Raw genomic sequence first — 20539 nt, forward strand, 5'->3', positions numbered from 1 at the left:
AAAACTAAACATGACAGCATTTGTGCCGGGGGGAGAAATACCGCCCACGTATGGAAAACCCTATCATGATCAGCCTCTCCTGGAACAGCTTAGAGAACAGGGATATCTGTTCTTCACTCCGTCTCGAGAGTTAATGGCAAATTGATCAGCGCTTATGATGATAGGTAAATGTCTTGTCAAGTATAGAACAGGAAAATTAATAAATAATACCTTAAATACTAATCAGGTCAGCACATCATAATTTTGTATTTATGTTTGAAGTCTGTAACTTTATTTCTAGTTCACTAGAAGTGGACATTTATTGTATTGGCGAAATTTTTTCGAAATGCTGAACAGCATATAAAACTCTTTAGGTAGTGGGGGATCAATTAACATTATGGGCGGGGCTAACCTCTCAGGGGTCTTATAGAGGCTTCAGGGAGGATTTGGCCATACAGGGCTTTATCAGGGACTTTTGGGAAATGGACCCTGGGGTCTAATTGGGAAAAAATTGATCGACAAAACAGCAGTTTTGGGAAATTTGGACAAATGCCATTGTATCAACTAACACATCATTTCTTGTCTGCATGTATATATAATATGGTAGCTAGGGTTTATAAGTAATGTATATGTATGATAATAACTCTTTAATATAACATTTTTTATTTAAAAAGAGATCATTCTGCTCCAACTATTTTCAGGGTAGATATTTGAAGTAGGAGGGTGGTTTACATAATACTTTGAAAACTTGCTTTAATCAGAAAAAAAGTTCAATCTTTACATATTGATTATTTTATTTAATATTTTAAAAACAAAAAATCAACTAACTTACCAACATTGTCCTATGATTATTAAAATATTATTCTATGAATAGATTGGAAATCAATTATCAAGTGACAACTGGCCACCATTAAGTGTATCCTTGGCCAAATGTGGAAACAATTACAACATGTATTGTACAAAAAGTTACAAATTCCTTTAGTTGGTTGTTCTGATAGATTGATTATTCAGACAGAACACAGGAAGTAATGTCAACCAATTGTGACATTAATCATTAGAGCAGTATTTGTCATGTCCTTCTTATGTTCTTCAGTCGTATTAATTAGCGGTTGCTCGTTTTTTTACTGCTGGATCTGCGTGTTACCCGGTATTTTTGCTGTGTTTGGTCTTCAGTCGTGTCATCAGTTGCTTGTCTTTCCACTGTTTCGTTCACTGTTTGTTTTTTAAAGAGAAACAACTTATCTTTTTATTGTCCTTTTCGTCAGATTTTCTTATTTTGTTAGCGTAATACTTGCTGTTGTGAGACATGGTGCGATGAAACTCACGATCCATCAAACGCCTGTAAACACCTGTTGCCCGAGATTGCATTACATAAAACGTCAACATGACTATGAATTTTGGAACAAGGGGTTCCGAGTGACACAACCGCTTCGGATTAGACTACAGTAGTTCCACTCGTCATATTTGTTTTTCCCCGACACGGTCAACGCCATAATCATAAAGAATTTTTTGTTTCAACATAATTTATTTTTTCATGCATTTGAATTGGGAATTTTCAAGTAGAAAATTGGGAAAAATCACACTTTTTGTCATTGGGAATGGGTCCGTTTAATGGACCCAAATAGATGGGTGATAAAGCCCTGCCATATTATTGCGACTTCTCAGAAATTTCAAAATAAATATGATTTTATGTAATAAGCCATATTTGTTATGAAGCATTCTCATGTGTTAGGGATTAAAATTAGTGAACAAAAAATGGGTTGACGTTTGGGGTCAGAGAAAGGGGACGTTTGGGTTTGGCAAGAGGCAATTTAGGTACATTTTCTGTCACTGTGGGTATTTTTTCTTCTTTTTTTTTTCTGTTGTTATTAGCTCACCTGCCCGAAGGGCAAGTGAGCTTATGCCGTGGCGCGGCGTCCGTCGTCCGTCCGTCGTCCGTCCGGCCGTCCGTCCGGCGTCAACTTTCCATTCAAGCAACTTCTTCTCAATAACCAAAAGGCCTAGAGACCTAATATTGGGCCTGTAGCATGCTGGGGTGAAGGGCTACCAAGTTTGTTCAAATGAATGACCTTGACCTTCATTCAAGGTCACAGGAGTCAAAAAGGCTAAAATCTTCAAACGACTTCTTCTCAACAACCAACAGTCCCAGGGAGTTGATATTGGGTCTGTAGCATGCTGGGGTAAAGGGCTACCAAGTTTGTTCAAATGAATGACCTTGACTTTCATTCAAGGTCACAGGAGTCAAAAAGGCTAAAAAAAATTTAGACGACTTCTTCTAAATAGCCAAAAGACCCAGGGACTTGATATTGGGTCTGTAGCATGCTGGGGTGAAGGGCTACCAAGTTTGTTCAAATGAATGACCTTGACCTTCATTCAAGGTCACAGGAGTCAAAAAGGCTAAAATCTTTAAACGACTTCTTCTCAATAACAAATAACCAAGAGTCCTAGGCAGTTGATATTGGGTCGGTAGCATGCTGGTGTGAAGGGCTACGTAGTTTGTTCAAATGAATGACCTAGACTTTCATTCAAAGTCACAGGGGTAAAAAAGGCTAAAACTTTTAAACGACTTCTTCTCAATAACCAAGAGTCCCAGGGAGTTGATATTGGGTCTGTAGCATGTTGGGGTGAAGGGCTACCAAGTTTGTTCAAATGAATGACCTTGACTTTCATTCAAGGTCACAGGGGTCAAAAAGGCTAAAATCTTTAAACGACTTCTTCTCAATAACCAAGAGTCCCAGGGAGTTGATATTGGGTCTGTAGCATGCTGGGGTGAAGGGCTACCAAGTTTGTTCAAATGAATGACCTTGACCGTCATTCAAGGTCACAGGAGTCAAAAAGGCTAAAATCTTTAAACGACTTCTTCTCAATAACCAAGAGTCCCAGAGGCCTAATATTTGGCCTGTAGCATGCTGGGGTGAAGGGCTCCCAAGTTTGTTCAAATGAATGACCTTGACTTTCATTCAAGGTCACAGGAGTCAAAAAGGCTAAAAAAAAATTAGACGACTTCTTCTAAATAGCCAAAAGACCCAGGGACTTGATATTGGGTCTGTAGCATGCTGGGGTGAAGGGCTACCAAGTTTGTTCAAATGAATGACCTTGACCTTCATTCAAGGTCACAGGAGTCAAAAAGGCTAAACTCTTTAAACGACTTCTTCTCAATAACCAAGAGTCCCAGGGACTTGATATTGGGTCTGTAGCATGCTGGGGTGAAGGGCTACCAAGTTTGTTCAAATGAATGACCTTGACTTTCATTCAAGGTCACAGGAGTCAAAAAGGCTAAAATCTTTAAACGACTTCTTCTCAATAACCAAGAGTCCCAGGGAGTTGATATTGGGTCTGTAGCATGCTCGGGTGAAGGGCTACCAAGTTTGTTCAAATGAATAATGTTGACCTTCATTCAAGGTCACAGGGGTCAAAAAGGCTAAAATCTTTAAACGACTTCTTCTCAATAACCAAGAGTCCCAGGGAGTTGATATTGGGTCTGTAGCATGCTGGGGTGAAGGGCTACCAAGTTTGTTCAAATGAATGACCTTGACCGTCATTCAAGGTCACAGGAGTCAAAAAGGCTAAAATCTTTAAACGACTTCTTCTCAATAACCAAGAGTCCCAGAGGCCTAATATTTGGCCTGAAGCATGCTGGGGTGAAGGGCTCCCAGGTTTGTTCAAATGAATGACCTTGACTTTCATTCAAGGTCACAGGAGTCAAAAAGGCTAAAATCTTTAAACGACTTCTTCTCAATAACCAAGAGTCTCAGGGAGTTGATATTGGGTCTGTAGCATGCTGCGGTAAAAGGCTACCAATTTTGTTCAAATGAATGACCTTGACTTTCATTCAAGGTCACAGGAGTCAAAAAGGCTAAAATCTTTAAACAACTTCTTCTCAATAACCAAGAGTCCCAAAGACCTAATATTTGGCCTGTAGCATGCTGGGGTGAAGGGCTACCAAGTTTGTTCAAATGAATGACCTTGACCTTCATTCAAGGTCACAGGGGTCAAAAAGGCTAAAATCTTCAAACGACTTCTTCTCAATAACCAACAGTCCCAGGGAGTTGATATTGGGTCTGTAGCATGCTGGGATGAAGGGCTACCTAGTTTGTTCAAATGAATGGCCTTGACCTTCATTCAAGGTCACAGGGGCCAAAAAGGCTAAAATCTTTAAACGACTTCTTCTCGATAACCAACAGTCCCAGAGACCTAATATTTGGCCTGTAGCATGCTGGGGTAAAGAGCTACCAAGTTTGTTCAAATGAATGACCTTGACTTTCATTCAAGGTCACAGGAGTCAAAAAGGCTAAAATCTTTAAACGACTTCTTCTCAATAACCAAGAGTCCCAGAGAGTTGATATTGGGTCTGTAGCATGCTGGGGTAAAGGGCTACCAAGTTTGTTCAAATGAATGACCTTGACCTTCATTCAAGGTCACAGGGGTCAAAAAGGCTAAAATCTTTAAACAACTTCTTCTCAATAACCAAGAGTCCCAGGGAGTTGATATTGGGTCTGTAGCATGCTGGGATGAAGGGCTACCTAGTTTGTTCAAATGAATGGCCTTGACCTTCATTCAAGGTCACAGGGGCCAAAAAGGCTAAAATCTTTAAACGACTTCTTCTCGATAACCAACAGTCCCAGAGACCTAATATTTGGCCTGTAGCATGCTGGGGTAAAGAGCTACCAAGTTTGTTCAAATGAATGACCTTGACTTTCATTCAAGGTCACAGGAGTCAAAAAGGCTAAAATCTTTAAACGACTTCTTCTCAATAACCAAGAGTCCCAGAGAGTTGATATTGGGTCTGTAGCATGCTGGGGTGAAGGGCTACCAAGTTTGTTCAAATGAATGACCTTGACCTTCATTCAAGGTCACAGGGGTCAAAAAGGCTAAAATCTTTAAACAACTTCTTCTCAATAACCAAGAGTCCCAGGGAGTTGATATTGGGTCTGTAGCATGCTGGGGTGAAGGGCTACCAAGTTTGTTCAAATGAATGACCTTGACCTTCATTCAAGGTCACGTCGATCAAGTATGCTTAAATCTTTAAATGACTTTTATTGAAAAGCCAAAGTGCAGAGAGACATTATATTGGTCCTGTAGCATGCTTTCAAATAACTGCAGGATCCATATATGAAAAGATCACTGCATTGCAGGTGAGCGATTTGGGCCCATTGGGCCCTTGTATTTAGATCTGTAGGGAGACACAAACTAGATGATAGAATTTCAACCCTAATAGTGCATATTTAAAGCACCTTCATAAGGACTTAAGATTTGCTGAGATTCCAAAATCCTATAGCCAATTACCACCATCATGATCCCTGCCCCTACACATCCATGTCCCTGTCTCAAAATGGGGACAATTCTGATGTTGAAAACAATTTTGTGAAGAGATCAGTCCATTTATACTGCTTTGACAAGTGAGATATAAAATTGCACATTATAGATTTGTGCTGGAGCTAGCTGAGAGGGAGGATGGTGTGGTTGTTTCTAATGATCAATACCGAGACTTAATGAAGGAGAAGGCAAGCTGGAGAATCTTAGTGGAGGACAGGTGAGACACTTGCAGCTTATATGATATTTCTTGGAATGGAAGTTCCTGTTGCAATTTTATACTGTTTGGAAAGGAATATAATTTCTAAGTAAATAAGTCTTGAAAATATTTCAATGAAATACATGTAATTACTTTTGACATCGTTACGTTTCGCCTTCGGATGATGAATTTTGTCCAGACTTTTGACATCGTACGTTTCGCCTTCGGATGATGAATTTTTGTCCAGACCATAAAACTTCTCAACCATTAAAGACATCTTGATTAAACTTGCAAATGAAAAGTTACCATGGTGGTACTTAAATTTCCAAGATATGGAGTCCATGGCTTACTCCAAGTCAATTAATGATCATTATCCAGTCAAGGGATTTTTTGTTCATTTGCAGAATGTTTAGAAAAAACTTGCTGGTTTTCATATACAGAGAATTTAACTTCCAGCAATAAGTCCCAAGGCTATATTGTGTTTGGTAATACAGTGCAATCTGTCCAAACCGGACACCTTTGGGACCACAAAATGAAGCCGGTTTGTAGAGAGTTCCGGATTCTACTTGATATCTTTGTTGAATGTAAAAATAAAAATAATAATAATAAAAGATATATTACAAAGAAGATGTTATTGTGCATTATTCATGCATATTCAAACTTTAAATTGAATAACATAATTTAATACAACACTGACTATGTGACACTATGTCTCCATAATTTTTAATGGACATTTACTGATACAATTTTTGACTGTAGGTTGCTGATGTTCACCTTTGCTGGGGACAACTTCATGATCCCGGAGGATCCCCTCGGTCAAGATGGGCCTACTCTGGACCAGTTACTACACAAACCACACGCTGGAGCACAGAAACGGTGAGTACTGCTTTGATCCAATGATCTAACATGGAGCATATCGACATGAAGTGGCTGTAATAACTCTTATTTGCATTGTATCACACATTCTCAGGTTAAATCTGTAAAGTAACAGATCACACATTCTCAGATTAACATCGTAAAGTAACGGATCACACACTCTCAGATTAACATCGTAAAGTAACGGATCACACATTCTCAGATTAACATCGTAAAGTAACGGATCACACATTCTCAGATTAACATAGTAAAGTAACGGATCACACATTCTCAGATTAACATCGTAAAGTAACCGATCACACATTCTCAGATAAACATCGTAAAGTAACGGATCACACATTCTCAGGTTAAAATCTGTAAAGTAACAGATCGCACATTCTTAGGAAAAATCTGTAAAGTAACGGATCACACATTCTCAGATTAACATCGTAAAGTAACGGATCACACATTCTCAGGTTAAATCTGTAAAGTAACGGATCAAACATTCTCAGGTTAAAATCTGTAAAGTAACAGATCACACATTCTTAGGTAAAATCTGTAAAGTAACGGATCACACATTCTCAGGTTAAAATCTGTAAGTAACGGATCGCACATTCTTAGGAAAAATTTGTAAAGTTACGGATCACACATTCTTAGGTAAATCTGTAAAGTAACGGATCACACATTCTCAGGTTAAAATCTGTAAAGTAACGGATCACACATTCTCAGGTTAAAATCTGTAAAGTAACGGATCACAACATTCTCAGGTTAAAATCTGTAAAGTAACGGATCACACATTCTCAGGTTAAAATCTGTTAAGTAACGGATCACACATTCTCAGGTTAAAATCTGTTAAGTAACGGATCACACATTCTCAGGTTAAAATCTGTTAAGTAACGGATCACACATTCTCAGGTTAAAATCTGTAAAGCACCAGATCACACATTCTCAAGATTAGCATCGTAATGCAAGATCACACATGCTGAGGTAAAATCTGTAAAGTAGCGAACCGCACATTCTTAGGTTAGAATCTGTAAAGTAACAGATCAAAACATACTTAGGTAAAGATCTGTTAAGTAACGGATCACACCTCCTCAGTGTAATATTTGAAGTGTTTGGATAAATCTCTAAATACCGGGGGTGGTTTATGTGTCTTGTGCTGTCTTGGTTTTGTCCTTTGAGGATAACACAGATGACCCTAGGTCTTATGAGCCAATAAATCCATTGGAAAGAATTGTTCTCTGAGCTTTTTCAGCTGCCCCCTTCCACACCAAGGAATAGTTCTTCACAAGCTCAGCAGAAAATAAAATAGAAATAGAAGTGGCAGTTCAGAAGAAAGTACATTCTCATTTGAACTTGAAAATGAGTTCATCTACAGAATTGTCTTGGACTCAAATCTAACAGCCTTTATGTAGTTATGACACTGTTGTAGTTTTTATGGGAGGCGTGCCTCACATTATAGCAGCAGCCACAAGTGCCTGACTCGTTTTATAAAAAATAACATATAGAGTAACAAATAAATGAGAAAGGTTCTGAACTCCCCAGGCTTGAAATCTGATGTAGCCTATTTATTTCTAAAGTACCGTAGCTTCGGTTGTATTGGGTGGATGTTTTCGAAGTAGGACTTAAATTGAAGAGAAATGGTCAATCTTTAAAATAAGCCATAACATGTTGTCGATTTCTCGATATTAGTTTACGAAATCGGGTGTGAAACTTCGAAATCCCCTCGATTATTGTTTAGTCGGACAAGTTGACGTATCGGGGGTCACACACTTTGACTCTATTGGACATAGCTTTAAATACGAAGTCCACGGGTTAATCAAGAGGTACGCTTCATCAGATCACCGAATACAACTATTACATACACTTACTTTATGTATACGAGCCCACCCTATCGACGGCCCCGGGACTTTTTATGCATACTGATAGCAGATTTTCCCCTTGAGTAGCCATGTTGTGTCAGCCGTGGTAAATTTGAACACGCATTCTGATTGGTTATAGAAATTTGTTTAACCAATCAGAATGCGTGTTCAAATTTACCGCTTTTCCATTCCGCCATATTGGATGAGATACTGCGTTGCATAATCGAGAGGCAAGAAAACGATCATCTACAACAAAATCAAGATAAGACAAACTCCTATTCATGCATTTTGTTTATTGTAACGTACCCTCAAAAATAGCATCATCGTGTGGTCGAGGAAAATAGTTTGAATATTGGCGGTAAAATGTCGATCCATGCGAGATGAGAATGTTGGAATGAAAGAGTTGTATTTGCCTTTAGAATAAGTGCGAGCATGGAAGTTGACGATCTTTGGTTGTAAGAGTATCTCAATTTAGTATTTAATCATACCTTGACGTTAAGTCTTAATAGACACGCTGTTGTGGTTTATATCTCCGGTAAACACGTCTCGTATGGCGGTCGCCATCATGTTTTTCTATAGCGTATGTGAACCGGAAGTGACGTTAAAAGTGCGGGAGTTTCAAACATAGTATGCGCGAGGGCGCATTCGATAAGGGTATAAAAAGGCAGAAATTCTCGGCATCTTTACCACTCTGTCAGACGACCACTCTGACAGACGACCACTCTATCAGACGACCACTCTGGTCAGACGACCACTCAGTCAGAACCATTGTTAAACAGAAGTAATGGCTTCATTTGACCATTGGTGAGTTTGTCATAATCTAAAACGAATATTTTATCCAGATAAATATAAATCATATTTCTATAGTCTTTGAGCAAATGTCCAATTTCGGAACAGATTCCAGATTCGGAAACAATGTTCCAATCTGGAACACTGTATATTTCCATACTAAACTATCTATAACAGGAGATGCTGGGGATTTCTAAAATACTTTAACTCATGAAGTTGTGTGAGAGCTGGACGTAGTATTTTGTACATATTATAAATTATAAACTTGATCCAATTAAATATTGAACTTTATTTCAACTCTCTGTTCTTTGTACTGTGGTAGAGTTTAATACAAAGGATCCATAATTTATGTAACAAATGGTGCAACAACCGAAACGTTACATTATAATCATGCAATTATCATTTGAATTCGTGTTGTGCCATTTCCCCCTCTAAATGACGTGCGATGAGTCATCATGCTGAGTCATCGTTTGGAATGTGCGTCCTTCACTGCATGGGAAAAACTGGGGTAAGGTCACGTAAGGGAGGATATTAATAGATATTTCTTTCATTCATGGGCCTATTTTTCCAAATATGATCTTGATGAACTAATTTCTTTTTCTTTTATGGAGGTGTTTACGCCTGCCATATTATAATCACCTACGGTTGTGACGTCACAATCTCTTCACTTTCATTTTCGTTATATTCCTTTCACAGTTCATTTTGTAGTTTCTTTCGGTTCATATATGATGTAGTTGAACAATATATACATTTATGAAAACTATCAAGACTACAATAAAGTGCTATTACATGAAAAAGGTATATTCAGTATAAATTTCTCTTCGGCGGAAGCCCAGAATTTTAGACCTCTGGTGGTAATTTCTGTAACTAGCTAGGGGTAATGTTCCAAGTATGAGGCACGTCATTGTAGTCCGTCATTCAAAGAGATGTGCACAGAAATGTATTAAACTATGCTGATAATGTTTTGAACATTTCAGGAACTATTTTGAATAAACAATAAGAATAATGTCCCTTGTAAATATCTACACCTGCATCGATTTTTGCAAATCTATATCGAAAATACTGATTGAAGGGAGATAACTGCGAGATTCTGACGTTACCTTACAGAGGACACTTGTTTAACTACTAGGAATAAAGACGGCATAACAACCAAGCGCAAACAAATTCCCGATTTTCATAATACCCTCCAGGTTTTGGCTAACAACATTTCTTTGTTTACAACTTGGTAGTTTGTTCACGAGATTTTATGAGATTTGGTCCGATATTTAGCGATCACGTGTTCCGTCTGATTACGTGAGCGGGCACTCTGTCAAAATGGAGGCACGTGGACACGGGCTTCACACGAAGCATCAAAGTGTGATGTTTGTCGCTAGAAATTAATATCTATCATCATGAATTAAAGGCAAGTTGCTTACAAATTTAAATCTGTTGACCCACTGAAATAAGCGTTTGTTTATTTACGACGAAACTGTTTACGATAAGTTGTTCAAGCCTGGCCAGACCACAAACAATCACATATCTACTGCAATCATAGTCCGAATTTTCTGACGATCTTGCTTATACTATATGCAGACTTTAATCAGCTTTAAGGCGATATCAACACCAGAACCCTTCGGATTACTGCGATAACTGATCGAAGTCCCTGTGTTTCAAATCTATGAATCGGTAGACCTACGTGATGGCGTGATGGAATTCGATCGTTTATTTTTTAAAACTAAGAAAACTGGCACATATATGTCGTGGTGGTCATTTGTGCTGTACTTCCCCGACAGAGACAATATACAGAATCTGGATTTTTGTGATAAGTTAACTGCAGTAGCTACTCGCACTCATAATATATATGAAAATGCTAAATTATTATTGAACCAGCTTGTCTTATTTATATATTATTCAGCTCACGATTATATCAATGTTTTCATGTAATATATATATACATTTGTATGCACCAAGCTGGAAATGTTTGTATAACATAGAATATTTAAAAATACAAAGTAATTGTAGATTAACAAAATGTATACCAATTGCATTTTAACCTATTAGTACATTTTTTTGTTGTTTTCATGATAAATGATAAATACATGTATATATCTATTGGCAATCGATATAAAATCCATATAATATAAGACTTTCTCAAATATCAATATTCCTCATAACTTCAAAATAAATCTATATTTGCTTTTGAAATTTCATTAAAATGTTGATTTTCATGTCACGAACAAATCCCTTAAAATGATCATCAATCTCCTTATTGGTCTCCAGAAAGTGTGAAAATAAATGAAACTTTTTTGTCAATAATTCTATTCATTATGAATTCATGCATAACCATTTAGGTTTTTTTCGAATGTTGACCTTTAAAACTATTATATATATACAAGCAACAATCTGTGGGATGTCAAATATGGAAGGCTATAGCTGTTTCACGGATAAATGCCAAAATGCTTATAAGTACTGTTTCTTATCACTGATAACATATATTGGGTTTTTGACTGTTATGTGTTATTGCTACTTAAGTGTAATTTTTTCAGCTTAAGTGATAATGTATTTCTTTGTACTTATGGCAACAGACATCGCGACAGTTTAATTCTCCTACATATAATATTGACTCCTACAAAAAGAAGTTGAGTGATCATGAGTGGTGACTACGAGAGGCATTTTATCAAATCTCATATTTACCATACTGATTGCTCATGATCATATTCATCTGGCCTAGTAAACTCTAGAAAAAATCTTAATTTATGAAAGTAGCTAACTCCTTTACATTGTATGTATGTGTAAAAATTAAGTATATATATATATCGTACAAAACATCAAACTTCTAATATGGTAGATTGAAACATACATTTAGGCTGACTGCCTGATAATATAATACAATTTGTACAGAGTTTACAATCCTTTGACATTCAGCTCATAATATACACCATTATATTTGATCTGTCGTCATGCGTCTGTCTTCTTCTTAAGACCAGATATCGCAGAATGGTGTACAAAAGGTTCTTAAGCTGTTTTATAAAATTGTTATTTCATGGCCCCTATGTGTCTCATTTCCCTGGGGAGAGGATACATTTTACTATAGTTTATATAGGAAACTCATCACACATATTTTAGCATAATTTGTTTCATTTTCATTGGAAATTGGTTAGCACGTAGTTAGGGCAAACTTTTTTCATGATATATGTCAGAGAATGTCAAGGCCAACGACTTGTTATGGGTTCGAATGTCAAAAATAAAAATCTTAAATTGATTATTTTTTTTCATTTCATATGAAAGAACATAGTCCACTGAAACAGAATGTGCATATTTTATTGTCATCAGATAAAAATATGGCAGAAAGATATGGCACTTGGAAAAGAATTATAAAGCTATTTCCTCCAGCAAAATTAAAAAATAATCCAAAATTGCAGAATAAAGGTTTCTGCTCTCTTTATCTATAATATACACATGAAGGCTTGATGTTTGGCACATCGATAACGTATGGCTGGCTACAAATGTTATACTTATATTTGACCTTGACCTTCATTCAAGGTCATGGGGGTCAAATGATGAAGAAAATTCAAAGTTCTTTCAAAATCATTAATTTGGGTCACATTTTAAAGAATCAGCCCCTTTAAAGGTTGTGTGCAATGTATCAAGGTCAAATAATCAAAATGATGCAGATATAGCACTTTAAAAAAGAAATTCCTACCAAAATGAAAAAAAATGACCCAAAAACTGCACATACACACGAAGGCTGGATATTTGGCAAACAGATACATGTAACATGTGTGACTGGCTACTAATATTGAGTTTATCTCTCTGACCTTGACCTTCATCACATTTTAAAGAACCGGCTCTTATGAAGGTGTGTGCGAAGTTTCAAGGGCAAAATTATTAAAAATGATGCAGACATCCCCTTTAAAGAATGTTTTCTTGCCAAAATCAAAAATTATCCATAAATTGCAATTCAATGTTGGGCTCAAAAGGGGTCAATTTTGCTCAATTGACATAAATAACTTCTTCTCTGAAACTAAGCAATCGATATAGCTCATACTTGACTGGTAGCATCGTTTTGGGTAGGGATTCAAAATTGTAAAAATGGTGGGGTTGACCCGGGGGGCAGGGTCAAAAGGGGTCAATTGGTTTCTCTGATACTAAGTTATGGATATAACTCACATTGGTGTGGTAGCAATCCCTATGGGGTTGTAACCAAAGTCAATTTCATTTCATGGATTAATTGCACTATTTGGTATAAAACCTACATTTGTATGGTAGCATGGTTATGGGGTGGGTATTCAAAATTGTACGAATGTTGGGGTTAACCTCCCGGGGGCTGAAGGATGGGACCAAAAGAGGTCAATTTCGCAAATTGACATTTTTAGAATAACAAATAAACCAATGTACATGTACCCATATAAAATGCTTATGATATATTGACAAATAAACTTAAGCATCATTCTTGTTTTCATATCTCATAAAACCAGGTGAGCGATACAGGCCTCTGGGCCTCTTGTTTTATCTGTGAACCATTCAGATCCCAACTCCATAATCTTGCTGGACACCAAGAGATGAACACAATCCTGATGTAAAAATAGCCCAGGTTCTTTCCTCACCCCAAGGGCCTTATACAATCATATTGAATTGATATCAAATATGAAAGTTTTCTTCAATATTTTGCATGTAAAACGCTGTATATTTATATACAGTACCTATAGCTACTAGGCTATTATCTACATCTTGGTGGTAAATTAAAAAGCAACAAATCACAAATCACAGTTTATTAGCTCACCTGGTCCAAAGGACCAAGGTGAGCTTATGCCATACCGTGGTGTCCGTCGTCCGTCCGTCCGTCAACAATTGACTTATTTGACTTCTTCTTCATAACCGTGATCAGAATTTGAACAAATTTGGTCAGAAGCATCCCTATGGGTAGGGGACTCAAAATTGTACAAAATGATGGAGCTGACCCCCTGGGGGCTCTGGGGTGGGGCCAAAAGGGGTCAATTTGACTATATTGATATAAACGACTTCTTCTCTGAAACCAAGCAATGGCTATCGCTCATATTTGCCAGGTAGCATCACTATGGGTGGGATCAAAATGTACAAATGAAGGGCTGACCCCCCAGGGCCTGGGGCGGGGCCAAATGTGGTAATCCGCTATATTGATATAAAAGACTTTTCTCTGAAACAATAAAAGATTCTCTGAAACCAAGCAATGGCTATCTCTCCTATTTGCCTGGTAGCATCATTATGGGGTGGGGATTCAAATTGTACAAATGATGGGGCTGACCCCCTAGGTGCCTGAGGGGGGGGCCAAATGTGGTCAATCGGAGTATAAATTCTTAAACATAAACGACTTCTTCTCTGAAACCAAGCAATGGCTATCGCTCATATTTGCCTGGTAGCATCATAATGGGGTGGGGACTCAAAATTGTACAAATGATGGGGCTGACCCCCCAAGGGTCTGAAGGGCGGGGCCAAATGTGGTCAATCGGGCTATATTCATTTAATTGACTTCTTCTCTGAACCAAGCAGTGGATATCTCTCATATTTACTGGTAGCATCACCTTGGGGTAGGAATTTGAAATTGTACAAATGATGTGGCGACCCCAAAGGGTGCAAAAGGGTCAATGGTCTAAAAAGTTCTCTTCTCTGAAACAAGCAATGGTTATCACTCACATTGTTTGGTAGCATCCCTCTGAGGTAGCGAATTATGCATTTTTGAATTTCAGTACTGAAATAAACCATGTACAACAAGCTTAGATATATATTGACAAGCAATACCAGGGACAATTACTGTCAATCATTTGTTCATATCTCATGAAACAGGTGACGTACAGGCCCTCTGAACCTCTTGTTTTAATATTGCCATGCTCTAGTAAAAGATGGGAATTGAATATCTATTTTGATAATTGTCCTTAAATGAAGTCTTGTGAAAAAAAAGTGTAATAACTTTTAAAAGCGTCATGCTATTTTGATATTATTGCTAAAGTCAAACAGAAAGGATACTTCAAACAATTTTGTTTCAAGATATTGAAAGCCATTGAGCAACACTTTCACAAAAAATCAGTAGCAGGCCTCTGTATTGTTCAATCATATGTCATTGTTATAAATATGGAAATGCATATCTATTTTTGACATTCTAATACAGGCCTATAAAATATAGCAAATTTTGAAACTTAAGTAAAAAGATGGTAAAGTAGAATGTTTATGACAGTCCAGTAGAATGATTTGAAAACATAAAATGTTTGACTTTTTAGTAGGTTAAGATGAAATAGAAATGTTAAACTATCTTGTTAGAAGAGGTTTGCACTTAAGATGGTTCACATTATTTCATCGAACATCTAAACCATTAGCATTCATCAGCCTGTGACAATCATAGTCCGGTTGGTTTGACACACTTAAGTGAAGTTATCATGATATCATTTTATCGTATCTAGTTATTCAAATACCGCCTTTAAAATTGCTAACCCTCCTTTAATACTTTCAGTACATTGATTTAAGTATTAATGATGACATAACCAATTCTGTAGTGTATTAAGTAAAAACAAATATAAATCTTGAACGAGCTGAACGAGGTCACTTAGATCGAAAGTATAGACTATGTTTATAGGGATTGTGTATTTGGTGTTGCTGCAATCCTTTCCATTGACATCACACCATGAAGAATATTATCCATTTCTGAAATTCGTTGCATTAACATGAATAGGTAATAAATCTTAAAAGAATAATAACCAGTCGGGCCCTTGACATCTCATTGTCTATTTTACATTAACTATTCAAAGAACATGTTACATTTCGTATCGTTAACTGGTGATTATAATGGATTTATTTCGGAGATTTGCGTTTTGCCCATCTAGTGACGCCTCCATGCGTAGTTGTTTTGTTTTCTGATGAATGTTACTCCAATTCTGATAGCGGATTTTCACTAATTGACATAACGACCAAATATAAATCTGATTACATTACAACCTATAGTCTAGAATTAGATTTTAACACTTGAGGAATTCACCAATGTTTGAGATTTAAATCTTGAGATTTACACCCAATGTTGAGATTTACATTATACTAAGAATTACAGTTGCATCTGACAACTGAGATATTACAAACTCTGTAAAGAATTACACATTGGCCAGACACACCATTGTTATTAACATTACTTGAGAATTTACAGACAACTGCTATTATATGACGAAATTGCCCATCTGAGGATTGTCAATCACTTTGAGAAGTATGACAACCCAATTGATTACATACAACTAGCTGAGATAAACTGAGATTCACCATGCTGAGATTACATATTGAATTAACCCAATGTCTGAGATTACATACTAGAATTACAACCATGCTGAGATTACTACTGAGATTACAACCACGCCTGAATTAAACAATGCCGAGATACACTTGAGAGGTACAACCAAATTTTTTGAGATTAAAATACTTTAGAATTACAACCACTGTCTGAGATTTACATACTTGAGAATTACAACCACTGTCTGAGATTTACATACTTGAGATTACAACCTATGTCTGAGATTTACATACTTGAGAATTACAACTAATGTCTGAGATTAAAATGCTTGAGAATTACAACCACTGTCTGAGATTTACATACTTGAGAATTACAACCACTGTCTGAGATTTACATACTTGAGAATTACAACCTATGTCTGAGATTTACATACTTGAGAATTACAACTAATGTCTGAGATTAAATGCTTGAGAATTACAACCACTGTCTGAGATTTACATACTTGAGAATTACAACCACTGTCTGAGATTTACATACTTGAGAATTACAACCTATGTCTGAGATTTACATACTTGAAAATTACAACTAATGTCTGAGATTAAAATGCTTGAGAATTACAACCACTGTCTGAGTTTTTACATACTTGAGAATTACAACCACTGTCTGAGATTTACATACTTGAGAATTACAACCACTGTCTGAGATTTACATACTTGAGAATTACAACCAATGCCTGAGATTTACATACTTGAGAATTACAACTAATGCCTGAGATTTACATACTTGAGAATTACAACTAATGTCTGAGATTAAAATGCTTGAGAATTACAACCTATGTCTGAGATTAACATACTTGCATTGAGAATTACAACTAATGCCTGAGATTTTTATATGTCTGATTATTAAAATCTGTGTCTCAGATTAAAATCTTAGAAATACACTTGTATAATGTTTGAGAGATTGACATGCTTGAGAAATACAATCAATATCTTGAGATTTACATGCTTACTCTATGTCCCAGATTGTCGTACTTGGGATTTACAAGAATTGCAATCATTGTCAGAGATTAACATGCTTCATTATTAAAATCTGTGTCTCAGATTTACATGCTTGAGAACTGTAATCATGTCTCATATTTACATCTATTAGAATTACAATCAATGCTGGATTTAACACTTACATGTTTAGAATACAAACAATGTCTGACATTTAGACACACTTTGGTAACTATCATAGGGAAATAAAATGAGAACATGATTGTGCAAAATTTATATTAATTATATCATATTTCAGAAAAAATATTGATGAGCTATTAATTTTCATGAATGCTTGTTTTTAAAAACAGCCTGGGATACTACTAAATCACATTGTGGTGTTAAAATGTAAACTTATTTCACATTCTTGTTGATTTCCTATGAATATGTATTCATCTTTAAATTTCCTACTGATATATGTTTGATAGCAATGCATGGTCAAGTTATGCACAATATTTATACACATCAATCCCAACAAATGCTAAGAAAAAAAGACTTCACAGGTTATAATAATGAACTGTGTAAAAACAATGATTGATGCCTCAATCATATTTCAAATACGTCTTGCTTTTGTCAATTTAAATTGATCCTTCTTGACTATATTTTTGTTTGTCACTCTTGCAGATTTATATTTTACTCTTGTCTTGTTTTCCATATATAAAAGTAGTATGAATAGAAGGTATTTAATAGATTTCTATTAATATGTACATTTTTTTTCATTTGAATTCAAAGGTAACATACAGGTACATAATAAAACAAACAAAACTTAACAACAAACTTTCAGTGCTTTCAAAGCTCTTGCTGCTCTTCAGGAAAGTTATGTATTATACGGGGTTAATCTAGGATTTGGGCAAAACTACCCATTATGAAATTTAGGGGAAAATGTCTGGCAAGCTTGTTTTATCTAGAGTGATTGGGACTTAATTGCTACTTGTCTGTTTTTAACTTCAATACATAACAAGTGCTCACATTGAATTAACAAAAATGGAATCACTTTCTTGTGTACCAAATTCTGTAGTAAAGGCCTCCTTCTGTCAAAGTGATCCATCATTTTCTGATGTTTCAAGGGGAAAACAATGTATGGCAAATTGCTTAGTTTTTAGCCCACCATCATCAGATGGTGGGCTATTCAAATCGCCCTGCGTCGTGGTCCGTGGTCCGTCCGTCCCTCCGTCCGTCCGTCCATCCCTCCGTCCGTAAACAATTCTTGTTATCGCTATTTCTCAGAAAGTACTGAAGGGATCTTTCTCAAATTTCATATGTAGGTTCCCCTTGGTGCCTAGTTATGCATATTGCATTTTGAGACCAATCAAAACAACATGGCCGACAGGCAGCCATCTTGGATTTTGACAATTGAAGTTTTTTTATCGCTATTTCTGAGAAATACTGAAGGGATCTTTCTCAAATTTCATATGCAGGTTCCCCTTGGTGCCTAGTTATGCATATTGCGTTTTGAGACCAATCAGAAAACAACATGGCCGACAGGCAGCCATCTTGGATTTTGACATTGAAGTTGTTATTGCTATTTCTGAGAAAGTACTGAAGGGATCTTTCTCCAATTTCATATGCAGGTTCCCCTTGGTGCCTAGTTATGCATATTGCGTTTTGAGACCAATCGGAAAACAATATGGCCGACAGGCAGCCATCTTGGATTTTTGACAATTGAAGTTTGTTATCGCTATTTCTGAGAAAGTACTGAAGGGATCTTTCTCAAATTTCATATGCAGGTTCCCCTTGGTGCCTAGTTATTGCATATTGCGTTTTGAGACCAATCAGAAAAAACATGGCCGACAGGCAGCCATCTTGGATTTTGACAATTGAAGTTTGTTATCGCTATTTCTGAAAAAGTACTGAAGGGATCTTTCTCAAATTTCATATGAAGGTTCCCCTTGGTGCCTTGTTATGCATATGCGTTTTGAGACCAATCGGAAAAACAACATGGCCGACAGGCAGCCATCTTGGATTTTGACAATTGAAGTTTGTTATCACTATTTCTGAGAAAGTAATATAGGGGATCTTTCTGAATTTCATATGTAGGTTTCCCTTGGTGCCTAGTTATGCATATTACGTTTTGAGATCAATCAGAAAACACATGGCCGACAGGCAAAATACTTGGATTTTGACAATTGAAATTTGTTATCACTATTTCTGAGAAAGTACTGAATGGATCTTTCTGAAATTCATATGTAAGTTTTCCCTTGGTGCCTAGTTATGCTTATTGCGTTTTGAGACCAATCTGAAAACAACATGGCTGACAGGCAGCCATCTTGGATTTTGACAATTGATGTTTGTTATCACTATTTCTGAGAAAGTACTGAAGGGATCTTTCTCAAATTTTCATATGCAGGTTCCCCTTGGTCCCTTGTGTTGCATTTTTGGACCAGTGTGTCCTGAAAACATCCTGGCAAACAAGCAGCCATCGTTAAATCTCAAATTTCTTAAAAGCTAGGATTCCCTTGTTTGAAAAGTACTGGAGGGGTGTCTCAATTTGCACAGATTAGTAAAATGAAGGGAAAAGTGAGAGAAAGATCAATCTGACATGGAACCTATGAAGATCATTCAATGGTGGGCGCCAAGATCCCTCGGGATCTCTTGTTATCTCATATTACAGCAAAAAATGTTGCTAATTTTATACAGAGTGATTTGGACAAATTTTGCTGAGGTGACAGGATTTATAAGATTATTGTATCAAATTTAGTTGATTCTCAGGAGCTACTTCTCTTTTCTGATCTACCAAAAGGAGTTCAAATTGGGAGAACAAGGTACCTGTGCAAGCACAAAAAAACTTTGTTGGTTGTGTAGCCCTTGGGCGCTCGGGACATTGTGTCAACTACATGTATGTCCCGTGCGTGCAAGGACTCTTCTCAAACGTCATCGTATGAGAGAGGTTCGATTGGATGAGAGTGTTTGCACTGACTTTTCGTCCTATTTCCCTGCACATATCATTCCTGTTTCCCGCTCCCTGTTCATTCTCCATCATGCCATTGGACAGATCAGACAACATTGTAGCTAGCCCTGGTAAGTCTGTCTTCATGTAATATTTTATATAAATGTAAATTTCTATTGCATAATTGTAACCGTGGTCGCGTTTGTGTACTATTGTCGCGTAAATATATTGTAATTGTTCCGTCAATGTACTACGTCCAGTTATATGTTTTGTAGGTCTTTATCATAATAAAGAACCAATTTACTGAACCTGGTGTTTCCTTGAATTCTCACCACGGTTACAGTTGTATGAATATTGTTAGATCTAGTGATTTGATCTGGAAATAGTAGTTTGCAA

General features: G+C 36.7%; 1 long non-coding RNA gene across 1 annotated transcript; it reads left to right on the plus strand.

Annotated features, from left to right (window-relative positions):
- Positions 1-127: 127 nt before the first annotated feature.
- Positions 128-6361, plus strand: LOC117319191. The gene is made up of 3 exons (XR_004530619.1): positions 128-164; positions 5405-5512; positions 6251-6361. It is a non-coding gene; the product is annotated as an uncharacterized LOC117319191 (long non-coding RNA).
- The last annotated feature ends 14178 nt before the right edge of the window (positions 6362-20539 follow it).

This window comes from Pecten maximus, unplaced genomic scaffold, assembly GCF_902652985.1.
Source record: "Pecten maximus unplaced genomic scaffold, xPecMax1.1, whole genome shotgun sequence".
Taxonomy (NCBI): Eukaryota; Metazoa; Mollusca; class Bivalvia; order Pectinida; family Pectinidae; genus Pecten; species Pecten maximus.